We start from the raw sequence: 5,263 nt of genomic DNA on the forward strand, positions 1-5,263 counted from the left end.
AAGGCTGAGACTATAACAATGTTTAAAAGAGAACGGATAAATCATTGGGGCTAAGTCCATAAATCGCTATTAGCCAGAGGGTAAAGATATGGTGTCCCTAGCCTCTGTTCATCAGAGGATGAGATGGATGCAGGAGAGAGATCACTTGATCATTGCCTGTTGGTTCACTCCCTCTGGGGCACCTGGCATTGGCCACTGTCGGCAGACAGATACTGGGCTAGATGGACCTTTTGGTCTGACCCGGTACGCCGTTCTTATGAGTTCAAAAGATGTGAAACCTGTTGCAGCCCTGAAACTGCAAAGAGTGACTACAGATAGTCATGCTACTTTGTAGCTTGAGCGGAAGATTCCTTCCAACTGTTACCATCACAGACCACCACCATACCCTGTGCATGGCCCATTTAATTCACCTTATTGCCTTGTATATAGATTGCCCCTATGTAATGTAAATAACACTATTCATGAGTGCTACATCTTTGCTTTTATTATGTAATTTCATTATGCAGTGTAAATACAGAATTATTTGGTGGGCGGCCCATACCCCGGTTGGGGTGACGGGCATGAGTGAGTGAGTATGAATTGATATGGGATAATTATTCAAACCTTTCAGACCTTTCAAACCAAAGATATTCAAGGTGCTTTTAAAAATGAGTGAGATCCTGCTCTTAGAACTGAGAATCTTGCCAAATAGATACAAGAGAAATCTCACCTGCCACTTAAATGCAGTTGCATCAGGTGTGGAACATAGCAGTTGTTTAACAGTTTAGAAGTGGAAGGAAGGATTACTCTATCTAGGTGAATCTGCATAGGGAATTTAGGTAAACAAACTATATATTAACTAAACTGAGATGTGGCTAGGATGTTGGAACTAATCCTTCTATTATCATGAAAAGTGCCATGGAATCTTCAGTCACTTCTAATTATTATTATTTACTTAAGAGTCCCAATTGTAGACCAGGACCTTGATGCAGGACTATTCAGGATCTCAGATTAATTTCTCACTGAAAGCAGCAAAGAGTCCTGTGGCACCTTATAGACTAACAGATGTATTGGAGCATGAGCTTTCGTGGGTGAATACCCACTTCGTCGGCTCATGCTCCAGTATGTCTGTTAGTCTATAAGGTGCCACAGGACTCTTTGCTGCTTTTACAGATCCAGACTAACACGGCTACCCCTCTGATACTTGTCTCATTGAAGGCATCTAGCATTGTGGTAGAACATTGGTTCAGTACTTCCTTAGATGAGAGGATATTCTCTATTGAATCACCATTACCAGCATTGCTAGTACTGGGAAGTGCGGGAGAAGGGAGGTTGTAGATCCTCCATCCGAGTAATGCTTAGATTGGCCTCTTTTTGACTTGTGAGATCATAATCTGAGGTAGCATGCTGACCATGCAAATATTGAATTTCCTGGGCCATATGCTTTCATATTGTAATTCCACTGATTCCATATTTAACCTAGAATGAATTGGGCCCTCTGTGATCATAGGCATAGCCATGATGTAATAAAGCAAAGCAAGTGAAATGACAAAATCAAACTGTTTTCAATATTTATACAACATCATTTGAAAATAACCACAATACAAGTTGCCATTTGTTTACTTGTAGAAAGGTAGTGATGTCTCACAAACAGCCAATTCAAATTTTTTTTTATTCACAAAGATTCCAATACATATATTTAAACATGCTAGTTGTGTATTGTCCTTATAGTAAAAGGAACGAACCATAAGTAGGGCTTTGATTTAGTCATGGGTATTTTTAGTGAAAGTCATGAACAGGTTATGGGCAATAAACAAAAATTCACAGCCTGTAACCTGTACATGACTTGTACTATATACCCATGACTAAATCTTAGCTGGGAGAGGGGGACTGAGGGGGTAGGCACTGCTCTGGGGGGGACCAGAGGGAGCAGCTCCTGGGGACGGGATGGGGGGCCAGCTACCAGGGGTCACCGAGCCGAGGCTGCTCTGGCCACCCCCTGGAGCCAGCTGCCCGGAACTGTCCAAGCAGCATCCAGTGCAGCTGGCCCTTGGGCCCTGGGGTCAGCCACATCAGCCGCCGAAGAGGTCATGGAAAGTCACAGAAACCGTGACTTCCGTGACAGAAATGGAGCCCTAACCACAAGTCATTTGGGGCCCAATCTTGTGAGGCTTCTGAGCACCTTCAATTTCCATTGAAATAGGCGTGAAATCAATAAGAATGAGGAAGCATAACACCCTATATAGGGACAGACTGAGGTACCCTAACTGTCACAGAGTAGTGCCTTCCTCTTCTAGTAGGCCCTTGGAATGGTTAGGACTGTGCAAGGAATAAGGTTATACTCAATGTGAGTAAGGTTATTGCAGTCTGGCCATTAATCAGGCATTTATTTATAAATTTATAAATGGAACATGCACTGTTTGGGAAGATAAAGTTATCTTTTTGTCCCTGTAAGGTAAAAGAAAACACAGTAAACCCCATGCTTAGCTTCTACTGAATGACCTTGCTAATGCTACTGACCAAGAGACCCATTGTGAATTAGTTGGTTTTGTGAATTAGCCACGCTAGTGACAAACTAAATTTTTTAAAAGAGGCTAATACATCACAAAATACAATTTGTTCATTTTTATTTTGACATAATTTAGTTTGTTATTCATGGTCACTATACTGAGGCATATTTTGCAAACAAAAAACTTCTTGGTAACCTGAGAGCTCACTCTAGAGAATCCTCTGTTTATTAGATCTTAGCTAAGAAATATGAGGAGACTCCTTTTTTTTTTTTTGAAGGGGGGAGGATTGTGTGTATGTGTGTGAATTATAAAATACTCCAAGTTAAAGACTTGATGCTAAAATGCTGGTGACCACGAACTTCTAGTCTATATTAACATTTCCACTGTTGCTAACACTTGTGGACCTTTACCACTAGCCACAATGGACAGAAATTTTAGGAAACTTGGCTAGCATAGACACAATCAATACATCGGTGATGAAGTAAAGTAGGTGGCACTATCTGATACCATGGAGATTGTTCTAATAAATATACATAAGTAGAACAGACCCTTTTGAATCAGTACTGAAATGTAGTCTCTATATTATGCAAGGAGGCGTCACGATGCTAAATTTTGCTTTATAAAGTTCCTGGCCAGGTGTGGTTGTTAGAGATGGTGCTCTTCACAAAGTAAAGCTCTCAAACTCAATGTCGTGGACAAATTCCAAGTCTGGTCTGAGTTGCCTTATCACATTGCTATGAGCTGTAACAGCAGCCTGGATTCCTGCAAGGGGATCCTGCAGAGCTCTGAGCAGAACCAGGCTTTCGGGCATTTCCCATCTGGATGAAGCGATCATGTATAGATTGTAAAGCACTCTGGGATTGAAAGGGCTACACAGTTAGTAAATAAATGATTTATTGTGTATCTGAAAACAGAACTTAGTAGTTTATCATGCTATAGTATAAGAGCAGAGTGCTTTATAAAATATTTTTCATTATTGTCACTGAAGCTGGCCAAAACTCTGAATTTCCACTTTGCAGGAAATCTCAATATTTTCAAATTTGATTTTGTTCTGATTTGGACCAAAATCAACTATTTCTTAAATTTCTTGTGAACCAAAAATTCCATGAAATTTTCCTTTTGGAAACACTGACACACAGTGTTTCTGAAACTATATATTCTCTGCTGGATCCCAGCAACTGCAGTCTGAAATTGACATGATGTTTTTCAGTTTCACCATAACTGTTCATTCAATTTAACTCTGCAACTGCCAGTGCTTTCACTCCAGAGTTGTGCAACTCAGGAATCCAGCTGGCCTGGGAGACTGCAAGTCCTTGGGTCCCTGACCTATGGCAATCCACGTGGCAGGGTGGCCCCAGCGTCATGGACCCTGGCATCCCTAAGAGCCTGCCAGGAAACCAGGAAGTGTTCTACCATCCTTCTCATCTGTGATTTGAGAAAAGTTTTTCAAATTTAAGCTGTTTCTGTGAAACATTTCAGGTTCAAAGAATTGACATATTCTGTTGAAACTCTGTTTTGTCAGAAAATTCACAACCAGCTATAACAGGCACATTATGTGTATTCAAATCTTGTTTTCTTTCACCCTGTCACTCACTTAAGTTCACCTTTTGTGTGTTTGGTTTTTTTGGGCAACTTATAACTAATGCTTATAAAGGTGGGGCTGGGAAACTGCAAAATTGCTTCATATAGCATTTCAGATAGCTCTCTGCCCTAGGGAAAATGGAACTGGAGTGGAGAACAGCTTCCTAGCTGCTCATTAAGCTGTGTCAGTGCACTGCTAACTTTAATATGAGCTGAGGCAGCTCTGGGATTTGGTTTTAGACTGCACCTAGCAACAGGATATGTTTCGAGCTACTGGCTAAATTCCTCTTATGTTTACAGACGAGTTTAAAAAAATCAAGTGAATTCTAAGTGAACTGCTCTCTACTTTTTCAGCCATTTGATGAGGAAAGGCTTTTTTTTTTATATAGGACCTCATCCTGTTCGCTCTCTAACATATGGAACTCCTGTTGGACTGAGCCCCAATTGTTTATTCCAGAGTTTATTGTGGCTTGTGATACAAACCAATAGAAACTAAGGCTCTGTGTCCCTCATATTATACACAGGGGACTGTGGCAAGACATATGACCATCCCACTGACAGCAAACTTAACCAGCATCTCTGCACTCAGGTAATGCCAATTAGGCATACCTGCAGAGCGTACTCTGCTTGGAGAATGGGAGCTTAAAGAGGTGAAGCTGGCCACAGGTGATAATTAGACTCACAAGGAACCCTGGGAATGAGCCCAGTTCCTGCAGGGAACAGTGAGTTTGCCCAGGAGCAGGTGTTTGGAGAAACCCAGGGGTAAGAGACATGAAGAGATGATGGCTGAGCTCAGGCTGAGAGCTGGCCGACTACAGGGACCTTCTGCACATGGATCTCGCAAACTCCATGTGGAGGTCACTCACTTCCTTAGTGGCACCATTCCTTATGGCACATTTGTCCCTTTTCTGGGAACTCACAGAGGGTTCTCTGTGAGTTGGGAACTGCATAGGAAGCAGGAGGCCCCAGACTGTATTACCTTCTCTGCAAATTTCAGAGGTTCAGATAATTCCAGTTTCATACCTGAGTCTATTGCTGGTTGCCCATTCAGTTCAAGTTATCTGCATATTTCAAAGCAGCCAAATTCCACAGAATGGGTCTTTTATGTGTATTTTATGTTGATGGTTAGACTGGCCAAGTTCATGTTCAATTTTAATTCTATAACCATGGGCCTGAGTCTCCTCTTATGCCAA

Source organism: Chelonoidis abingdonii, chromosome 6 (assembly GCF_003597395.2).
Source record: "Chelonoidis abingdonii isolate Lonesome George chromosome 6, CheloAbing_2.0, whole genome shotgun sequence".
Taxonomy (NCBI): domain Eukaryota; kingdom Metazoa; phylum Chordata; order Testudines; family Testudinidae; genus Chelonoidis; species Chelonoidis abingdonii.